Source organism: Chroicocephalus ridibundus, chromosome 2, assembly GCF_963924245.1.
Source record: "Chroicocephalus ridibundus chromosome 2, bChrRid1.1, whole genome shotgun sequence".
NCBI lineage: Eukaryota > Metazoa > Chordata > Aves > Charadriiformes > Laridae > Chroicocephalus > Chroicocephalus ridibundus.
The window spans coordinates 53,399,221-53,422,649 of record NC_086285.1 but is presented as its reverse complement, the minus strand read 5'-3'; positions in this window follow the sequence as shown (position 1 = coordinate 53,422,649).

Sequence of the window (23,429 nt, the reverse complement as noted above, 5' to 3'; positions counted from 1 at the left end):
TATGCTAAACGTCAGCTTTCTGATAAAAGTCACTACTAAATTACAAGGGGTTTGGGGCTTTACACAGAACTCATAATGTGATTTTTCAAATTTTCTTTCAAGATATGACATTTAAAAAATTTTCTGCTTAGAATACGCTTCACTTGTCAGTGAGACTGTCCAAGTAAAGAAGAGAGGGTGTGCGCTGCACAAACAGGTGGGAGAAACCAGAGCAAGGAGAGAGAGTCCAGACAGGCAAAGCACTGTCACGGGTCCAACCCAATTTAAAAACCATGACATAGGTAAATGCTAATGTATATTAAAACCCCCCAATTTTTTCTTATCTACTTCTCTAGAGCAGTTCAAAAGAATTTTGCGTTGCTGTTTTAATAGCCTACCAGCATGGTAGAGGGTAACTATCTGCTCCAGTACTGCTTTCTTGTGATACTGCATGAGAAAAATGTAATCTCAGTTTTTCAACTTTTGGGGATTCGAGGTAACAGCAGATTCTTTCAAACTTGCTAAGGGCATATAAATTAAGAGCTGCCGTGTAGCAGATCATGTAATCCTTCCCCTCCTACCGTCTCTAGTGCTGCTGTGGACAATTCTCTGGTCTGGAACAAAAGGAATAGCACAAGCAAAAATTCAGCTCAGACACCTTTCATGCGTAACACTGGAAGTAACAAAACATCCTCGCTTTCATACTTTGATGGCATAGGGTTTCTATTTTAGCACATTAGCAGCAAAACAGCTTCATGCACACTGACTGCATCTGCAGTAGGCCTTATTTTAATTTAAATGACGGGTTCTCAGCCTTCCGTGGTCTAGACTTTGTCTAAATAGGGGAATATTATCTCATCGACACCTTCCTCCACATTCACATCAACATCAACACAGACTGGCAACAGACTTTCCTGCAGAACTTAATCTTTATGGCATTAGCAATGTATTTCAGAAAATTATTTGAAAAAAAAAGTAATAGGCATGTAAGAGAGAGGTCACAAAGTGTCATGCCTGGTGTACCCTTTCCCTCCAAGCATGCAATCTTTCAAAACCAAAGCAGCAGGCTCCCCTGTTCAGCCATGACATCTGTCCCTACACGTCCTTAAGGAGGGCTTGCTAAGAGAAGAGGGGACTTGCAGAATGCCAGAAGGCACTGTCCTACATCAAGTCTGCATTCAGATCAAGTACCTTATTCCAAAGCCTGTCATAGTGAGCCCTTATGGAGCCTTGAATCGGGTGTTATGTCTTGGCCCTTCAACTTTTCCTTTTAAATACAAAATAATGTGGGTTTGGTTTTTTTTTTTTTTTAGATCCTACCCATCTGTGAAGGAACAGTTGCTTCCATCCTATTCTTATGTGTCAGGATAACGTTCCAGCAGCACATATTGAGTAGTACAGCTAACTTGAGTGCAGCCACAACTGTGTGGTTGTAAAAGATCTTGTTGTATCAAGTGATCAGAAACACACAAGTACGTATGCAAAAAGACAGACCGCCGGACAGACCACCGTCCTGGAGTTCCTACATCTGTAATAACAACTCTCCATATACCAGAGTTCAAGATAACAGTTATAACAAAAACACCAGAGTAAAGATGGCAAGGCATTTTTCCCCCTCTCCTCTTCCACGTGCATGAAACAAAATAAGGCAAGGGGAAATAAAGCACAATTCTGCCACAGCTTTGAGAACAGCAGCTTAGGTCCCATCATTAGGGCCACATCAGAACACACACAATAATCAAGGTTTCCCAGAGATCATTGTGGAAGGAATCTATTTCAGCATCACACATGCGAGATGTAGACCATCTAAAACACAAAAGAACAGCAGGATATCTTTGCTGCAGTTCAAGGTCACTTGCAAATGTCTATTGAAGTGAGTCTCATGAAAACAGTGCTCTTGATATTGCAGAGGTCATTGGCCCGGTGCTTGGTTTGTCGACATAACAATAATTATTCCACAATAACAAGCTTAGCCGCAACAATGGGGACAGAGCATCGGGGCGGTAGACTCTCCAACCTGCAACTTTCAACTTCAGCCTGCCTGTTCGTAGCGAAAACAGCAGTGTGTGTGGCATGCCCTCTGACTGGTGTACAAGGTCACTGAAAGCAGAAGTGTAGCACTTGGTGAAATAAAAGTTTAGACTAAACAGTGGGTGATATTGTTGGGACTTGACCATCTGAAGGAAGCTTTCATCACCAAATCGCATTTTACCAGATGTTCACGAGTACACTCACCCAAACTCACAATCTCTTGTCTATTAAGAGGGAATTCATACCATTTCCCTTTGTTCATTAGAATAGGGTCCTATTTGGACTAGGTCTATGGGAATATTTCAACATATAACAGCTCCCATTGTAGCCAGCTGGGACTGAATACTTGAAAACCTAGTCATCAGATACAATCACTGTGGGAGAGAGGGGAAGAGACCAGGAGAGCTCAGCAAACACAGTGCTACTGACAATTTTATTCAAAGGTTGCTGCAGTATGAAATGGGCATGGTGAGGAAAGGGAGTTGGGAAGATCGGGGGTACTTTGGGGTAGATGGTGATGGAAAGGTCATAGTTCTGAGGGAAGGAACCGAAAACTCTGGGTAAGAACAGTTTGGGAATGGGGAAGGAGCTTGAAGAATGGGAGCGACGTGCTGGAAAAGTGTCAGAGAACTTAGAAGCACTGGGGGTACTTGAACTCTAGGACAGGAGGGTTGAGAAGTAAAAGATTATGAGTTCCCATCATCCAGTCCCTCATGCTAAATCAGGAGGAGATGGGATTATCTCTAGCTAGTGATAAGGAGACCCTCATTAGGAGTCCAGGACACACAGAACTTCATCTAATTTTTTCTTGCACTGGACTACTGGGACACTCTCCCTCTCTAACAAGCTGGAAATATCCTAACCTTTCCAGCCTCTCTTGGCCATAGGATAGACCTGTCAGAATTTCCTAAGCACACTGTGCTCTCTGTCTTGTCAAAGAGCTTCTTTGACTATTTCATATTAAGAAATGAATTAATCCTGAAAACAGTGCTGGCTATCATTAAAATAATTTCTTTTTGGCAATTTGTTTAGCTTTCTCTTTCTTTGCTTCTTTGGTCCTCACCCTCCACTAGCACGAACGATTACTGTGACACCGGAAATGCCAATCACCATTTCCCACTGCAATACGCTCAAGGCCCTTAAGACCTTCTGAACATAGAACCATAGATTCGACATCTCCACACAGGAAAAAGTAAAGTAGTTAAACAAAGTACAAAGTCATTTATTTGTAAATGTTCCTTTCTGCCATCCTTATATTGTAAAGAATGGCACAAAGTAAATGCAAGGAACCATTTTTTTTAAACTAGTGCTGAAAAGGGTTTTCAAGCACTGATGATAAGACAAGTGCTGATGAACAATCGTTTTTACTTAGTCCCATCCCTCCCGGTCTCAAGGAGCCATCCCACACCCACAGGCCCATCCTGGGGCTCCCTGGTACACACATGTTGCAGTGTGCCGAGGAAATGGGATTGGGGAGCTGCAGCCCTCGCTAACTAATGGCTGTGGGTTAACCCAACTCAAGCCATGACTGGCTTTGGAGATGGTGCTGAGGCAGGTGGAGGGACACCTGGTGCAGTGCAGAGCTCACAAAGTAGTCTCACAGAGGCAGAGATACCTTCACTGTTCACCTTTAAACCCAGCACCACAGTATTACGTGAGTCTCTGCATGACATGACAACTGGTCCAAACAAGCTCTCGAAAAAAACCTCATTCGAGGTACAGCTCACCACATACCACCCGAATGCATTGCTGCCCCACAAAAATAACAGGCTGAGAACATGCATTTGTTAAATATCATTTATGGTGGGGCCCAAGTAGGGAACAAGTGGAATAATTTACATAGAGGTAGCTAAGATATTTCAACTTTGTAAGTGCAGAACCTAAATTTTGTTAGTTTTCATAGTCTCTCCCCCTCCAAAGATAAAGTGCTGTGAGGTAGCTTATTTGCTACTAGGATCTACAAAAGTTTTACCTTCAGCCTTATTGAGTCAGACCTCTCCGGGTTATCAAGTAGTGTCCTAAGGCAAATGACACTATCTCCATCACAAAAATGTCCTATCTTTCATAAAAACGAAACATTAATACAAAAATAATTTTCAAAAGAGGTGTAATGTAGAAAAGCACAGCATAAACAGAAAACTGAGTAAGATAATAGCAATGTTGTTGGGGACAAACCAGAGAGAATTTACTTGAAAAACTGTGTGGTTACAATTGGACTTTAAGCACGTATAAAGAGAGGTAAAACTAAGTCCTATAAAGTTACTCATCGGAGATGCAACAGACAAAGTTCTCTTCAATAAAGGAGGAATTTTAAATAATACTCAAGAGTAACCATGCCTAAAAATGGTGGAAGTGACGCAGCAAAAACAAGTGGGTGATGTTACTTGCTTCTCACAGAACAATCCAAGAGGCACCTGATGAAATTATTCATCAGCAACCTTAGAAGTCAAGGAAGGGAAGTACTTTTCCACACAAATAATTAAGTTCTGGGGACTTACTGCTACAGAAGGCTGTGAAGACCAGGAGCATGAAAAGAGGTTCAGAGAAGAATTAGGTAAATCCATAGAGGATAAATCCATCAGCGCATATTAAAGAACTAGGCACATAGGGTGATTCTGCAGCGTTATCAATTCAGCTGCAGTCCTTCAGCGTCTGTGTTATCACTGTTTAATACTCTAGGTGTTTAGTTGTTTGGTTTTTTTTAATTAAGACAGCAATTAAAAAAAATCAGACCAAAACCCAACAGTAATTTCTTTTTAAGACCATCTTCAGCAGCACTTCTTTCACCCAAAAACATATCCTAAAAAACATACAAGGAAGGAATGTGGGAGATGAGTAAACTGGATGACACCAACACTGACTAGAAAGCAAAGACACCTCAAATGGTGCATGATTTTATCATTGTAATACAATTAAAGTGTTAAGTCCAAGGTCCAGAAAATCTACTACTCTTCCACTTAACGATTCTTCTCTAAACCTCAGTACTACACTCAGTTCTATTAAATTAACAGGAGTCTACATTAAAACGTACAGCATCAACTTCAGTTTTAACCAACATTTCTCAGGAGCACCAGACAGCCTGTTAACCATGGCTGTAGAAACCATAACATCACCGCTGGCACAGCACCTCCTGTGATAAAAGGACAGTTTTCCAGAGAGAGAACCCAAGGTAGCAACAACTTGAAAAAACAGCGTAGCCAAGAAGGGTTACCTGCCTTTAACTGCCCTTGGAGATGCTCTGTGTGTACACCTGCCTTGTGGCAGTATCTGTATGCTGGTGCCTGTTGCACATAAGGAGCACGAACCCAGAAGCCGATGACTGCTTGCAGAAAAGATAGATATTTCACTCAGTTATTAGCACCACACTCCCCCCTTCCCTGTTATTCCAGAGGCCTGCTCGCTTCTCCATCCACCAGTGCAAGCTCCAACAAGCAAGCGGTGGTTTCCCATGGCCCTTCCCTCTTTGGTACCACTAATCCCACAGACAACACGGATGTTTCTCAGCCTGAGGACCTCCAAATGAACAGGAGCAAAACAGTCCACTCACGAACCAGGAAATAGTCACATCACTCAACTACTTTACTCTTCCCTGTTGGTTTTAGTAAGGTCACCTCCTGCTCAGGAGTACCTAGAAGGAAACCAGGAGCACATGAGAGCCCTGAGTAGGTTCCTCACCCCAGATATGCTCTCCTAGGCAGGGAAGCATGCCTTTGTATACAGGTGTGGTAGCTCCACACCTGGTGGAGGGGTGCTAGGTACCAATTTTAGGCTCTAGGTAAGTGCTGTTCATGAATGGTGGCAGACAGCTTCACCACGCTCAGTTATCTAGAAGAGCTGAAGCGGTGCTGCAACTGTTCCGTATCTTCACTGGTTACAGAGAAAAAACCTCTTTGCCACCTAGAACTAGACTAATCAAATGGCAAACTGTGGTCTATATTGAGACCACCCAGTGGATTTTCTTGCTGTAACCCTCAACGGTGGTGCCCACATCTTGGTAGAAATAGAGACCGTGTTTCTAACAGTTTTCCTGGTGTCTTAGTGGGCTGCTGTGAAGCCATCACATATAATAACCAGTGGCCCAGGACCTGTGTAATTCTTTTGGCTGAGCAAGTTCAGTAAAACTGCCCAGGAGACTTCAATAAACATTAATTTAGTAGCTGTGCCCTCAAGCTTTACGTTTCAGGAGTTAAATATCCCCAGAGATAAGAAGCTATTTTGTAATGCCACAAACAACGAGTTTATATAAGCCAATATGCTACATGACACCTTCTTAGCAACCAGTTCAGCATCAGCTGTTCTCACTTCATTAAATTAAAGCTTTTTAAAAGCCTGTCTAGAGCTGGCTGGAAAAGGTATTTCTCATTCTTTCTACTCTATGCTTCCTCAGATATTTTTTTTTGTGTTTTAACATAAAGTCTCTACCAACAACATCAGTGAATTTCTGAAACGAAAAAAAAAATAATTAAAAAAATCTGTTTCAGAAATGAGAAGCCCACAAAACTGAACTAACCAAAACCACTGCACATCAGCATCCATTACTTTGAAAAGACATATTCAAAACAGATACTTCTTTTTGCAGTAGATTTTGTTATGCTACCAACTCTAGATTAGCATACAGAGCAGCACATTGTTTAATTAAAAATTGAGCAACATTGGGGGTGGGATCACTGTGTTAGAAGATGAGGCACATCCCTCTTAGTGGGGACAATATTCACTCTTCTCTAGCCTGGCATCACTTGCTGCCCAATCTCTTTAAGACAGCCAGTCACTGTTAGAGAGAGAAATAAGTGATTTTAGAAAAAAAAAAAAATCAAGGCCTTAATGAACGCACAATGAATTCTTCCTTTATGATAAACTAGTTGTTCTATTCTCTCAGAGCAGGATCCAAAATCTGCTGAAGGTTATGGAGCCTCCCTATTGATTTAAACGGGCTTTGGATCTTCTCTAATTCCCTCCTCACAGTTTTATCTTATTTCTAAAAGGCCAGATGCTGGGTCCGTATCTGCTCAAATCTATATTTTGCTAATGGAGCTCAGGTTTCCATAGAAAGAAATGTAACCGAGTTCCCCTAATACCCATTGCTGGGTGACTCTAAAAGAGAGACTTAGTCCGTCCTGCGGTGGAGAGATAAGAATCATATTTTAAACCAACCTACTTTAAATGAAATTAAATAGCTGTCAGTGTTAATTGAGGACACTTGCCCGTGGAACCAAAAGATCTGACTTTATTTCTTCCTTCTAAAAGAGCTGCACTTATTTCACCTCTCCCAACGGTGAGATAGGGATGACCTCCCAGGAAACTGAGGAGACGGACGTTTGTGCAAACTGCTTTTAGGGAGAGAGGGAATCTTCTCTAAGTTTCTGTATAATTTACGTTTCACTCACCCGTAGATAAAATGACAAACAATGTATATTTGGACCTTTTAATAATACCTTTTGGCCGTTTGTGAGTGGTGAAGTACCTTACCTGTGCAATGTCATACACAAATGCAAAAAAGATAATTGCAGATAGGGTAAGTGAAAAAAAAAAATAAATCCTGCAGCTGAGTGCCCTGTGCCACAAATGATCTCATGCACGTGACATGGCATTTAACATGCTGGACAATAGTCTGGGCTGAAGCAGGGGCACAGGGCAGCAAAAGGGCTGTTCTGTGGTTTTATCTATAGGTGGTATTACAGACCACTGTATTCTTTGATGTCCTTTCTTTAAAACGTCATACAAATTAATAGAGAAATAAATCCAAATGAAACAAATACAAAAAAAACCCCAAAACCTATAACACTTTAGCTTTTCTGGTAATTTATAATTTCCTTCAAAATACCTATTATTTTAAAAAAAAACCACCCTAACAACCTTCTGCTTTGCTGCCTTTATTTCCAGAATGTTATCTCTCTCAGTTAACACAAAGGCCTTTGCCAGTGGTTGATATTCAGTGTCTGAACTCTACTAATTTGGCAGTCTTTGTAGGAGGAGATACTATCCTTTATCAGACCAACAAATGGAAGAAATTACAAACTTTTGGGTCAGTTTGTTCAGACAAGCCACACGGTACCACCTCTGCTTATTTATAACAACGAATGCGCAAGCATGTCTAGCTTTTCATAAAGGGCTTTTAGCTTTAGTCATTTCAGTGATTCCTAAATTGCCTCCTTTGAATAGACAGACCAGTAAAACTCCATCACTCAAACCTTTGCAAGAAGCTATCCAGAAATTGCCTAACATTCACTCAAAGAAATACACAAAAAGGTAAAATCTCTCTTTTTGCACCCACTCTCTGTATCTGACCAAAGCTGCAGAGCCTAATTGCTGAGATCCGACGTGCAACTTGTCTCATCTGCTATCCTTAAGACTGCAAAAATCATTCCCAGCGTGGTGATTTCCTCTTGGTTTGGAGCTTACCCCTTTCTGCTCGAGCCAGCTAGTGAAATCCATCCTTCTGTATGCGCTGCACTTCGGCTGGCGGAGCTAACTGAAGCAGCGCTCCAAACCCTGCAACTCTTGTGCTAGGACAGTTCAGAACTTTTCATATAGCTGTTAATTAAAATAACACCTCTAGCTGCTAGATCATATCCCTTCAAACATATCAAAACAGATTCACGGGTGAAAGGTTTAAACTTCAAGAAAACTTAAGGGCCAAATTGTCCACAAATGAAACAGAGGCATAAGTTAACCTGGATACAAGTGAAAAATTCAGTGAAAGATAAAAAAACCTGAATGATCTCATTCCATTATATTTAAAGGAGTCAAACCCATTTTGCCCACTGATACTTTGGGGAACAGGAGAACTGCATTTTGTTTTCACACATGGAAGTGAAATGCAGAATGAGCTCCATAAAGGATTAATACTCAGAGGAGTTTTTGGTTTTCCAGCGTGGTCTCTGCTTTTTCCTCTCTGCTTTTCCCACCTCTTCTCGCCCACCCCCAGTGCTTTTATTCAGAAAAACACAGCGTGAATAAATAAGACCACCAATAAGAATGTGAAGCATTAGCAGAGGAAACTCGTCATATTTCTTTACTGTGGCCACATATAGGACCTGATTAAAAACTAATACACAGCACATTACACATTAGACTTCATTAACACCCTCCTCCCACTTTTTGTTTTTCTGTTTGATTTTCTCAATTCCAGGCTTTTATCACCAGAGTGGTTTGATAAAAGTCTGGCTTAGTCGTGTGACACTGCAAAAAGGATTGTACGTTCAAGAACATTCTCACCATTTCTGAAGTATCCAATTTTTGTCTCACTTGTACTGAAGAATACTTGCCCCTTGGGGTGGTGTTTTCTACTCCACTTGAGTGCTGCGGTTTTTACATTTATACGTTTGTTCCAACTATGTCATTAAGTCAATATTTAATGGATGGCATTTTCCTCCACCTGCCTGGGGTTAAGGTTAGATGAAGTCCAGCCTGAGCACCAGCAATGAACATTGAAGTTGTTCGTATTGATTGCTATCACTCAGGAACACGACTACCTGAATGATTTATAGTACTGAGAGTACTCTACAGGGTTTAGGACTGCAAACACCTGTCCGCAACTTTAAAGGGTGAGTGTATCCACGCTAGGGCCCTGGGTGGATTGCTCCATCACAGGGGTCTGGCCCTGAGAAGCCTTCACAGGTCTCCTCTTCCCTCCTGAGCTGCACTGAAGCTCAGGTTCCCATTCCTGGTCTCTGCCTGAGCTTCGTCGCCGGTACGTCCATGCTTGGTCTTGAATATCCCCATCCCTGGCTCTTGGACTAGAAGTCCTGGCTCAGCTGTGGACCTGCCTTATCACCGTGGACTCATCTAGTGACCTGGGCTCTCAGCTCAGCCTGGTGACCATCTCCAGTCTTGCTCTGCTTGCTGAGGGGACAGACCCCAAAAGGTTTATTAATTGAGGACTTACAGGCATTTTTAGAATAAGAAATGAGCCACAGCACTCATCCTGCGCTTTGTGGAGAGAATTTCTGCAAGCATGAATCTCTAGCCCGTTTGGAGATCCAAATTCTGCTAAGGAAAGAAAAGCATGGAAATAATTCAAGACTTAGCTGTGTTATAAGAAACCTTTGGTTTGGTTTCATCTAGAACCTTCAGTTGAAAGACTTGAGGGGGAAAAAAATCCTCTTTCCTCCCCAAAATATTTGGGGTTTACAAATTTCTATCAGCTCAGAAACAAATGCTGGGCAAGACACTGTCAGGGAGAAGTTTTTGTAAAGAAAAATGCCACAGAAGTCAATGTTTTCATGAAAAAGAATACATTTATAAAAACACAAGATTATTTTGTGGCAAATGAGCACTGGTTTCAAAACCTGCAAGCGAGATTGCATTCAACTTTCCTATTCTTTGTTTTTCCTGTCATTTCTTCTGTCACTGGTAGATAAACTATTTGCAGCTGGTTACAATTTCCACACAGACTAAACTAACCTCAGTCAGTTTGAAGATGAGAAGAGCCTGTTTAGACCCAAGAAGACCATTTTCATAAAAGCTCAGGCAAGCACTGAAACTGGTGGCTGCAATGGCAGCGGGAAATGGCTGTTGGAGAGAAGACCACCGTTTGACCTCTTTCCACAAAGACCTTGTAAGGTTTTGGAGAGCAGATTGCCAGTGGGGTGTCCCTTTTCCCTTCTTTTTTCCTGCCCTCTTCCTTCTCTCTTCCTCTCCCATCACAGTACAAAGAGGTTCTGAGAGGGGTATCTCCATGGCACAGCTCCCACCCTTGCTGGGTACGGGAAGCAGCCAAAGGGGATTAGGGGACCAAAAGGACCATATAAGACACAGGCTGAGTTAGCTCGGGTTGCTGCCTGCTGATGGCTCTAGCCCGATGCCCAGAGCCAATCTCGGAGAAAGGAGAGGGAGAGCAATGCAGAAAATCCAAGACGCACAGACACGAGCGACCCGCATTTTCTACGGCCACCAAATTTTGCAGGGTTTTGAACCCAAAGTGCTTTACAGCACTGCTCCATTAAGTGCAGCAGGATGAGGAGACTTCAATTCATCAAAGCCGCAAAACAAATCCCAGCTTAAGCCATCAGGTTTCACATGAAAAAAAAACCCAGGGAAAACAGAAGCCAAAAACGCTCAATAAAACCACAGGGACAATAAATCATCCTGGTTTCATGCAGCAAAGTTACCTTTGAAACATCCTCTGGCAAACCTGCTGAGAGCTTCATATCCCTAATGAAACTTGAAACCTGCGGTCTTGCGTTTTTGGCTGTTAATTCGGCACAAGTAAGGGGAAAAAACTACCCCATAATCTGGGACAAAAAAAAACCACCTTAAAACATCTCTGCCGCTTCTTCTTTCCCAAGGCTTTCCTGTTTGCTGGCGCTTCCACCAGGAGACCAACCCTGCAGACTCATCGGGAGCCGGTGGGACAAGAGATGCTGCCCGCATTTCTGAGAGCTTTTTGGGTCAGGCTTTGGTGCTCTGTGCCCAAGAGATGGCACCCATCACCAGAAATGAGAGGAGCGGTACCCTCTGTCACCCAGTCTCTTAACTATCAGCACACACAGGCAGAGCACAGGGAGCATTTCCCCGCAGCTGCTCAGCAAGCGATGCAGGGATTTCTTCTTCAGAACACCTTCAACCCCATTTCTGCTTCTTTCCCAGCTAGTTATTATTATTCTTATGGCGGAGAGTTTAGCGAGCCCAGAGAAAGTGCCAAAATCGCTACTTTCCTAGGGACAGTGGGTAAAGGGCAAGACTGCCCTGAAATTAGCAGATAAGAGCAGACCTTAACTGAAGCTTTTATCGGTTGTTTGTGTTCACCGAGGCCAGATGATTTTCAAGGAGCCGCTTAGAGATTTAAAGCGCTGATGTGACAGGAACTCTTTGATTTTAATGTTCCTGCCCTCTTCTTGCAGCCAGTGTTTATGTAAACTTGAGAAAAACTGCCACTACTGTTCATCTCCCTCATTTTTCAACCTTAATGGTAATTACATTCCACGCATGACAGGAGACTCAGCATTGCATTCAAGACCGGGGCTGTAACGCTGCCTTTGACATGCCATTACTATGCATTAAGTCACGATTTCATAGAGGGGGAAAAATAACCTGTTGCAAAAGCGTGGGCTTAATGAGCACTGCAAGAACATATCGTTGATTTGTGTAAGAGGTTTCAATAAAACGCTGCGGCTTGAGATTTCCAGGGCCATCCAACTGATGGAGGCACTATTGGAATTTAATGGAAGCAAGGCTTCCAGTTTCCCTGGGGTCTATTGAAATCCCAGCCTCTAAGCTTTCCATTTAAAGTGCTGTAGATTTTTTCCCCAACCTTCTGGAAGACCGCAAGGCAATCCTTTATGTGTTTGAGGGGGTTATGAGGTGGGAGGTGTGTGTAATGTGGGTTTGTGTCTATAGGTACGGTATACAGCCCTTCCCAACCAAATGCCTCTCATTTCTAAGCCTTTCCGCCTAAGTGCCTCAAGTTTTACACCAAGTGCTTTAGTGTTAAAGCTTCTTTCGGCACTTTTTTCTGTGCAAGATCTTTCTTAGGGATGAAATTTCTATTTGTCTATGCAAGATCCCCACCGTACCCTTCTTTTCTCTCTTATCAGCTTTTCTCTCAGCTGATAAGCACCCTCTTTCCTCTGTGCCGTGGAAAAATCCCATGCTACTAAATATCTGTTACGCCTGCCCAGTCCTGCTTGAACCTTAACAAAGGTTGTCATTTGTTTACTGTAATGAGAAAAGATGGTTATTTTAATGTGATGCCTACTTAGCAAATAATACCCTCCCTCTCCTTTGTTTCATCTGCTTGAGGCTTGCTCTTCCAGACACAGTCTGGCCAGTCGACAGTGTGGCGGGAGGAAAAATAAGTAATGGTTGCTAGTTCTCTCCCCCAGATACAATGCTGTCTGCACGAACACCTGGCTGACTGACAGGTATATCTCACTTTTGAGAGAACGTAGCAAACTGCATCGTGAACAAACTCTTAGGAGGTACAGCTTGTGACTGCTTTGCGTGTGACATGCAGTCAGAGCACTGCAACGTGCGCACCCATCACCTGAGACTCCTCATAGCCACAAGCAAGGGGTGGCAGAGCACAGAGGAGACATTTTGATCTGGAGGCGTGGTTCATCCTCAAGCTCCCAAATATCATCACCCATCTGAACCACTCTCCTTCCAGCCACAGGCTAAAATAAATGGACCACAGTGAGTGATTTCAAGAAAATCTTGACATAAAAGCATCTTTGACTCACAGTTTCAACCCTGAAACAAAGCCAGCTGCTCTGGGCAAGGATTATTTCTGTAGCACTTCAGTTTCAGCCTTGGCTCCAAGCTCCTGGAGAGGAAAAACGTGATTTTACCTTGAGCAGCAGCCAGGTTATTCCCCCACCTCCATCTCACACCGACTCTGCTGCCAGCAGTCCCTCCAGGACAACCCCTGGCTGCTTCCACGGCCCCAGGCATCGCACATCTCTCCTCTCGCAGTCCCTACCCTCCCCTTGCTTTCAAAGCCTTGAGCTGAAGCCAGACCAGGCTGGTGGTCGCAGCACAGGGGTCTGCTATTAATTAATCTTCTGCCGGGCCAGGCTGCTGTGCCCTGGGGGGGGCCACCCAGTGCTCCATCCCACATCTTTTGGGAGTACTGAGGTGCCACAGCTTCTCAAACGTGTAGGCAGCTTCAAGATTACAGGAGCTTTAAAACTGTTCCCATTGAATGAACAACTTTTTCTCTCCGTCTTGGACAGCAAAATATACGTGTGTGTGTAACAGGCCATAAGCTGCGTGTGTTACTCTGCAAACACGGATTCCCCAGAGAGGGAAAATACAAAAAATAAAAGGAAAATAACTCACCTGTATGTTTAATCTAGCCTGCGCTGAGAGGAAACAACTGGGCAGTATCCTCCTTCTAATGGAAATGGACTGTGCACCAATTGTATTAGTTTTCATTCTTTAAATTACAGATTAGATTTTAAAATTCCACGCTGCTTCCAAAGACCTTTTTAAAGGCCTTTTTCAGGGTTTTATCTCATAGCCTTTACAGAACTTCCTCTAGATGACACAGACCAAAAAAAAAAAAAAAAACCCCAGGAAAAAAAAAACTTAAACCCCAATCGATTGCTCTGGTAATGGAAATGGAAACCCTGCTTGTCCTTATTATCATGAGCCTTATTACCCTTGTCATCACCACCACCATTATGCCATGAGGCTTTTATTCTCCAGGCATTGTGAGGAGGTTCAGCGGCAGAAGGGGCAAGCACCCAACCCTCTCCCTGCTCGGAGCTGCAGAGCCACGCTCCCATCTGTCAGTGGCTCCCTTAAGTGGCGCTTTATCTTCTCCGCCTAACGACTTACACTTTATTGTATCTGTCTCACGGTAATGCCCCGAGTTCTCTGCTAAAATCAGGGATCCCCTCCAATTACAGCCTGTGCAGGCTCAACAGTGAAAAGTCATCCTTGCCTCACAGAGCTTGCAATTTAAACCATCTGGGCTTTCCAGGCTGGATCCCCAGTCTCTCGTGATGCACGGAGACTGGCTCAGGAAGCAGGGCATGCAGGGCACCAAGCAGTAAAAAAATCAGTAATTTTCACTTGGAACCCCCACCATCCAATTCAAGAAATACGGTTCCCCTAAAGCGCTACATGGAAGACCACGTTTCCTATAGACGCAGAGGGTCAAATTCCATTATCCGGCCCAGATGCAAGTCCAGGTCAGCTCTAGCAATGTTAATGGAAATCACTGGATTTTTAGGAGGACCAGTGAGAGCAGGCTATAGCCCACAGCAAATACTTTTAAAAAATGCCACGTCAGTGACTTTTCTGCAAGCAAACAAAAAAGACGTCAGGTAAGGAAACTGTAGAAGAGCATGTTGGTAACCTCATAATTTCAGTAGAATTATACTACTGCAATTGTGTATTTCTCTAAACATGATGAAGCTGGAATAAGTATACATTTTTCTCCTGCGTGACGTACAACAAACTGGAATTGGAGTGACTGTGCAGGAAGTATAAGGCATGGCTGTGGCAATAAGATTAGACCAAAATATTTCCCCTCATCCAGAAATCTTGGCAGTATGAACAGTTCCCTCAGGTTCTCCAAATGACGTTTTGCTCCACAGATCTATATATTTAATAGAGAAAAATACCTCCAAAATTGTATTTCAGAAAGCGTGTTTTTCCAATTTGAGGAAATATCAGAGCTGCTGACACTAATATGCTGCAGGACACAAAGTCCCCAAGGGAACTCCCCATCTCTTGAAGGTGCTCGAATGGGCTCCCACAAAACATGCCACTTTCCAAATGCCTCCCCAAAGCGTTCAAGGTCCATCTCTCCCTGCAGTACGCATCCTCATGTGCCACCAGTGCACAGGGAAAAGGGCACTACTGATTTTTGTGGGAGAGCATCGGGCTGCTGCTGGCCGAGAAGGACCACTGCTTGACCAGGAGTGGAGTGGTGGGGTCAGGCAGGGCACAGCGGGCACCCAGCCGCCGTCATTTCAGGGCCAGAGCTGGCACCTCTGCATCACGCCGCGGTGTGCCACAGGCACTGTGCCTATCTGAGCATCGCTGCGAGGATGCTGTGTTGCAAAGTGTAAATGTGCCCGACGAGGCTTTGAGGAGGTGGCTGTGAAAGTGGAGGAATTTGAACTTTGACTTGAGCCCTAGGCTTGTGTCCTGGGCTCCAGATCCTTACTTCAACTTCAGCTGGCAGCCCGACCATCTAGAAACTCTCACATTTCTCTTTCTCCTTTCTCTGCCTTGTGCACCACTCACAGTCTAATTAGCTATTCCTATTATTGCTACCTTTCTCCCATGATTGCCTTGTTCACTCCTAACAACGAGGAATGCGACTCCCTGGCAGTTATCAGCTAATTGGGGCTGAATAAGGTCACTGGCTAGGCATTATCCTGACCAAACCAAAATGTGCATTGACATTCAGTGCAAACATTATCCTCTGTGTGAAATATCCCAGCTCTAACCAGAAGCATGCCTTCCAAATTTGTCTGAAGCTGCTCTGCAAAAGCTCTGCTGTGGTTCTGTCAGATCCACGGGGATAAGCTGCAAGAAAGAGCCCACAGACGGAAACGGTGCTCTACGTATGTGTGTAAGCAGGTTTTCTGGCAGCCTTATTCACCGAGGCATCCAGTGGAGTGACTGTGGTTGAAAGCAGGATCATCGCTAGGCACAGTAATCACAGAGGTGAACTCCTGCATTCAGTGACTCTCTCAGCTGCACGTCAGAAGATTGATTGCAGAGAGTCTTGCTGCGTGTTGGAAGTTGAACTTTCTTTTCCACAGTCTGTTTGACCGGGTTGCAAAACCTTGCTGTCAAACATTCATTTGATTCCTGAGCGACTGTCCTCTTTAACCTTTCTAGCATGCTGCTTTTATTTGCTAATGGTCTATTTACATCACCAAAGTTTTGTTGATATGAGTATTTGAGATACATCTATTAATCATTCTAATGCCCATATTCATTTGCCTGTTCATGCGTCACCATACCTTTTTTGTTATTCCTGATTAATTTTATAAATCTTTCAGTCATCCAATTAGAAAACTGAAAAAAATGTGACTAAGGTGCGAGTCAGACAGCATGCTTAAGTCTCAAAGCGTCTGGCTAAGAGATTTGGTGGACAGGAAGGCATGAAGTCTGATGCAAGAAGAAAACATCTTTATGCTTCATTCAATATCACTTCCTCTGCTGTTGGGAAGCAAGACCCACAACATGGGCAAATGTCTGCTATGGTTATGTTCTCTGTGAGGAGATCTGGGTGCCCTGTATGGATTACTTTGTGGATGGGGTGAAGGAGTGGCCAGCACAGGGTTGGCAGGGAGGAGTCTTTCACCTTGCAGATCCATGGTGAAACTCCTAGGATGCTTGCAGCAGTGGCTCCACAGCCTAGGGAGCAGATCTCTTAACTAGAAGGGTGGCCAGTCACCTAGGAGCCAAGACCGGGTCCTGTTCATTAAAGACCAGGATTTAGCCCTTGGTGAAATGGGAAAGTCAATTCTGCCAATGACACATGAGTAAGAGCTGGAATTGCCTTTGGCTTTTGGAATGAAAGACTGTTTTCTCCTCATAGAGGCATTTTCATTTAACCAGGATGTTAGACGCTCAAGGCTAATACTTTCACACACCCAAGGAACTCTGTAGTTTTCCTCGTCAGTACTACTTGATATAGGTAAATAACAAAGCATAAATGAGTTAGAAGCCTTGTTGAGCTGGGAGGTGAGTGTTAGAAGGATATACCTGCAGTTCAGGCTGGTTCTACAGTCAGCAAACAGTGGAGTGCAAATTACAGAGAGGATGCTCTGTCCCTTCAGCAGCAGAGGAAAGGGGGTGGAAAAGGGGACACTGCCGGAAAATCTTCATGTGCTGATCGTTGACACTCAGATTTTAGATCTTCTGACAGAAAGCAAAACTTAACCAATCAAGAAGATTAACAGTGATGAGGTTGAGGTTCAGCTCTGATATGAAGTGATTTAACACTTGGCTGTGCAAAACACCGAGCAAGAGAGTTTCCTTGTGCCTTCAGCCAAGCAGAAAATCTCTGTGAAATTATCTAAAATAACAGCATCCTGTACGAGCTTTCATCCCCCCACCATACGGTTCCAGCCAGCTGCGGCTATTTCCATGCAATACCCTGCACACGTGCGTAGGCAGCAGTATGTCGGAGATGGGGCTGCACACCTTCCGTAAGCAGGAGGCCACTGGTCGGGCACTCACAAATTTCAACGGACTGAAATATTCCAGGTCATATTTCTAGTTCAGGATGATTTTTTTAAGTTTCATTTAAAGTCACGTAGGAAGCACGCTTCAATCGAGAGCCAATTTAATTGAATGGGAGTTTATAACTTCAGTGTTCTTTAGGCTGGGCTTTCAGTGAATAAAAGTGACTTCGGGTTTACTTCAACGTCATTTACAATTCTTGTTCATTCAAAGATTAAGAGGATGGTGATCCCTATCTGTCAGTAATCCTTTCACTAGTCTTCCTGCTTTCTCCCTTCACAAAATGAAATGTGCTTGCTTTTCTATCTAAAAGAAGTTGATTAAAAACGTGCCCGGCTTCACTGAAATGCAGGAATGGATATTTTGTCTTTCCACCTTTTCCCTTTAATTCCACAGACTGGGCAATGATTATTTTTTGATTGCACGTGTTGCCTGATAGCTGCCAGAAGCAGAGATTGGCCTGGGCAGGGGGGGTCCATGCCATGGCCTGGTGGAATCAAAAAGCAAAGCTTTCAGCCATAAAAGAGGATTGGGCAGTACGCTTGAAGATGTGTCAGTTAAATTAGCTAATCGATACTACACACAATTTGGCACGTAATTCAATACATTCTTACTGTATTTCCTTTTTGGAATCCCATGTTTTACTAGCTCAGACGTAGACTACATGGGTGCCTACTGTTTTTATTCCCTAGGAAAAAAATTGGCTATACAACCTTACAAATTTCCTCTGGTAGCGCAGATGAGCTGCCTCATGCAGCTGTCATCTCCCTCCCGCCCAGTCTTAGGATAGAGGGACCCATTTCTTGAGGACTGTTATGAACTCTGGCCAATCATTTCTTATCGACGAAGCATTAAGGGTAATACATTACATCATGCAAGAAGCCAGGAAGTGGGATGGCTCTTCCTATACTACAAATATTTTGGGGAACAAAGATGACAAAACAGTATAAAAACTATCTAGCTTTTAACAACTGAGACACTACTTTTATTATTCATTTCCCTCAAGACACACTTTTAACAAAAATGGCCATCTCCTGTCTTTTCAGCAAGGCCACGTTGGCCTGTCAATTAAAAAAAAAAAAAAAAAGTCAAGATAAAAGGAATTATTGTGCGTACATAGCATTTTGTAAGGCAACGAGCAGAACACATATGAGAATGCAGTAGAGACAGACATTGCGTACCCTGCTACTGTCGGCAACAGGTTTTTATAAAAGCAATAACAAACCAAAATCACTCTAGTTCCCTCTTCCCTACCTGTTTTCAAGGAATGTCAGTTTGCTACGGAAAGTTGTTCCATTTCCATTTATTTCCATTTTGGCCACACAGAGTTGCTTCCCATCCACTGACACCACGTTTGTCCACCCCATAATGGTGCACTGATAAGCTGAGCTGGGGATGGGCAGGGGGTCAGGATGCCCTGCTCCATCCTGCCATTGCCCCTCTGGTGGCAGCAGGCTCTGGGCAAGACACATGGGTGCGATGTGACATCCTGCCAGCCCCACAGCTCCTGTGGGGATGTGGTAGCAGCGGTTTGGGCTCTCTGCCCAGGCACTCACTGCATCAGGAGGTGGCGTGTGAATTTGGAGATGGCCCGCATCCCTTTGATGACTCTAATCAGAGCCACAGCCTGGTGTCGGTGTCCTCTCCCTCCCCAAAACCTGGTTGGGCTGCTAAGCGATGCCACTGCCCCTCGCCCCACTCCCATCCCCTAGCAGGCAGTGGAGACGGGAGATACTGGCCCCCGTTTGGTTCCCCCCACGAGCAGTGACCCCAGCAAATATCTTCCTTGCAGCGCCAAGGCTGTGGCTTGGCTCGCGGTGCCGAAACACAGTTGTTGGCTACAGTCGCCAGATGTCTTTCTCTGTTTACATTTCCCCCTATCAAGGCTTTTTTCTAACACCCGCGGTATCAGGGTTTGGGGGAGGCAGGGCGATGTCCTGGGACTACCTCAGACATCCATTTTCCAGTGCAAGGGCTGGGGCCTTTCGATGCCAGACAGCCCCGAAGGATGCAGAGGTGATTTTCTCTCTGAATTTGCTCCCTCCCTGTCTCCTGTTTGATATCTCAAACTCAGCACCAAACTCTTTCCCTGATAACTGTAACTAATGGCTTTTGGGATCCAGGGGGATGTTTTGGAAAGGACAGAGCGTAGTATCTCACCAGGTCAGGGACTGGAGAGAGTTTTAGTGATCCGGGGTTGGGTCTCCCCATGTCTGTGCCCGCCATGTGCTGCCTACACCTGTGCTGGTGCGTCCCGTGAGCCTGAGTACATTGCCCTTTCTGAAGGAGACCATGAGATGGGGGTGAAGAGGAGTGGGCAAAGAGGACACCCAAAAAGTGGTGGGTGGGAGAAGAGATGGAGGGAGATAGCATCATTGCTCAGGTGTGAAAGGAGGAGCTCTTGTGATTCCTTCTTCTTTTGTAGTCTGAGAATTTCTTCTAATAAATTCAGTGAAAACCCCTCTACTCTAATGAGACGTCCCAAGATATTCATTGTAAAAGTACCTACTGATCCTTAGGACCCAAATGAGTCGGTGTGTCTGCACCGTGGCATCAGATTTGGGGGTGGCAGGGATGAGTGGAAACCACGTAGGCACTTGAATTTACAGTCCCTTTCCAAAAATGACACAGGTTCTTGGAAACACTGCTCAGCAAGAAAAAAAAATAAAGGAAGAAAAATACCTGGGTAAATTACAACGATTCTGAAATTGGTATTAGTTTCCAAGTGCTTTAGAAAAAAGAATGCTAAAAGTACGTGTTTTGCTCTGACACTTCAGGCTACCTTTTCTTTGCTTAAGTTTAAACAAAACATCTGAAAATGAAATGTCCGTTTGTTTCAGGTTAACCTAAAAACACGCTCAGCACTACTTCAGCCCAACACATCTTTTCTTAGTTGTTCATTAGACAGTAAAAAAAGTAATTATCTGCTGATACAGATTAATTCCTTTATAAATCATGAGGCAAAAAACTCCCCAAAATAATCACATGTTCTTGCTGCTCCACTTAGACGCTCAACTTAGAGCTGTCACGGAAGGTTGATGAACTTGGGCTTCCCCACCATGCCAATATTCTTGAACATTTAATGCACCTGACAATATTTCCTTACAGTTCCTGAATTCCCAAATTCACAGTTATATTTCCAAATAAACTAGCTTCATTTGCAGAGGGCGTGTGTATCCCCTGAGTGGCTGAAACTTCCACTGAACCTACTGGGTTGTTGTAATTCTGTTTTCAATACATCATTGAAAAAAAAAAGTCAAATCAAGTGTGTTTAGGGTATACAGATGGCTTCCAAGATGGCTTTAAAGACTGCATGTAGGGCATCAAATTTCAAACTTTAATCCAACTTTAGTATATTTGCGTACTTGCTCTGTGCGCTGAAATACGTTGGTAGAAAGGGGTTGGAAGAAGGTTGGTTGAAAGCAAGCTGCCTTACTATGTGACCTCCCCGCATCTACCAAGTCAGAACGAGTTTCTGCTTATAACAAGCTGCACCTGTTTTGATCAGCCAAAGCTTTTCCAGAGCCAGAATCTGCCTTCATCATTTACTGTATGAACTCTGGACTGAGTTTGAAATTGAAACTCCTTGGCTAAACACCATTATAGATAGCACTCAGTGCACTGGGTGGAAGGTGTTACCACGTACAACGTGAGCAACACTAAAAAGATTGATATCCTGCATTACTAATAGAATTACTAATAGAATTATTTTAATGTCACATGTTAAATTTATCAGGAAGATTCTTCTAGTATTTCAAACCATAAAAATTCTGTTGGATGAGTAGAACATCAACACAACTAATTACAGCGTGAATATTTTCAAACAGTCCTAACAAGATCTTCTGTGTTACACAATTTTTCAACCCATCAGTGAGAAGTAAACATATTTGCACCTCAAGAAACATATGGGCCATTTACAACTCAAAATATTTTCCTTGCCTTCTACTATGACTGATAAGATCAAAATAGCAGATTTGATTTTTTCTTTAATCCCTTCGAGAAATCGAATCAGTTCCGACATCCCCACATTTTTTCCAAAAAGTGAAATCTTTAAATCAATTTTTAATAAGATTGTAATTGACAAATCCATTGGAACATTAGTGAGCATTTAAATACTAATTAGCTGAGCCACTGCTAATCTCTCCTCAGCAGAGCTCACAGACACAAACGTCAATTAAACCTGAGTTTGTCCCCAAGGAAAGAAAGGTCAGAGGGTAGTGTTCAGTCAGCTGTGAGATTATGTTAACACAGTGTTAGGAGTAATAATCTCGGGGCGGGGGGCGGGGAGGAAGCTAAGCTTTCTTTAACTTTTTTTCTTTTAATAAATAATTACATTAACTATAGGGTGGAGAGAGGAGAAAGAAGGGAAGAATTACAAGCAGTGAATCAACAACTGTTGCCTCTTTAGCAACAAACCAACCAACCATCAACCTATTGCCTAAGGAGTAAGGAGACAGTCCATTCCCTGTTTACAGCTAAATAATTGACTATCATAGGCAAACTCCTGCTTGTTTCCACCAGGCTAAGATTTAGTTTTTTATTTACTCCTGAAACTGCTGTAAAGTGTTTAAATTTGAGGGGTTTTTCCACCTTCAGCTGCCCCCCTACCCTTCCCGAGAGAAAAGCACATCTCAAGACCTTGCCCTCCTCCATCCGCCCCGAGACCTGCGGCTCTATTTGCTGTCACTAGCAAATACAGGACAGCAAAATAAGTGGTGTGTGCTCGCTATGCTCTCCCAGTTTGCTTCCTTTTGCTTTTCAGAGCACTTTATTCTGGTTCTGCGCTTTGGCAGGTGGATGTTTGTGAGCACACAAACAACCCCATTAAAGTCAAGGGACTTCTCCTGCGCTTCAAATTACGCAGCTCCTTAAGTGCTTCAGTAGACCGAAGCCGTAACTCATTAGGACTAGCAGCACAGGGGTATGTTTAAGTATATGCTGCAATGTTTCTGCAGAGTATTTATTTATGCTGCATGGATGGACTTCAGCACCTGTTTAAAATTAAGAACCCGCTTCCTCAACGAGGGACTCAAATACCTTCTTTTCTAGTTATATCTAGTGTCCTTTCTTCCCCACACAGTATTCCAAGGAGAGGCTGCCACGGAGTCTCAGAAGTGCAGCTCTACTGATAATGCAAAATCAATCATTTCAAACTAGGAGGGAAAGCGTGCGACAGATGATTCCTGACCCCGGCAGCCGTTGTGAGAAGCGTGTAGATTAACAACTCCCTCTCATCAGAATATGTTTCTTGTATCAGCCTGCTTTGTCAAAATCTTACATTTTATACAAAATTTGTGGTAGAGCATGGGCAGCCTACAGCGTGGTACAGTTGAAGTTTGAGCAAACGAAAGGGCACGTGGAAAATGCAAACTGCTACGGGAAGTGTTTTGAAGAGCCAAAACCACTACAGCGACATAGCCTGGCGAGGCTTCTCCCGGCTTTTGGAAAGCTTTAGCATCAGAGCCTCTTAACTGTGCTTAAAAAGAAAAAAAAACCAAATCTTATAAACCATTCTCTCAAAAAAAGAAGATTAAAAAATCCTCAACATATCTTAAAAAAAATAATAAATCTGTTCATTTACCATGCTGGTTAGCAAGCTAAGTATAAGTTGATTTATTTTGGAGCTTTGGAGAAATCTCAGCAGAGAAAAATATTACAGCTTGCTGTCATAATTTCCTGAAGTTTAAGTGTTCATAGATTTGTAATGCTCCAAGCTAGGAGGGGCCACTCTGTCATCCAGTCTGACCTGTTATATATCACAGGTC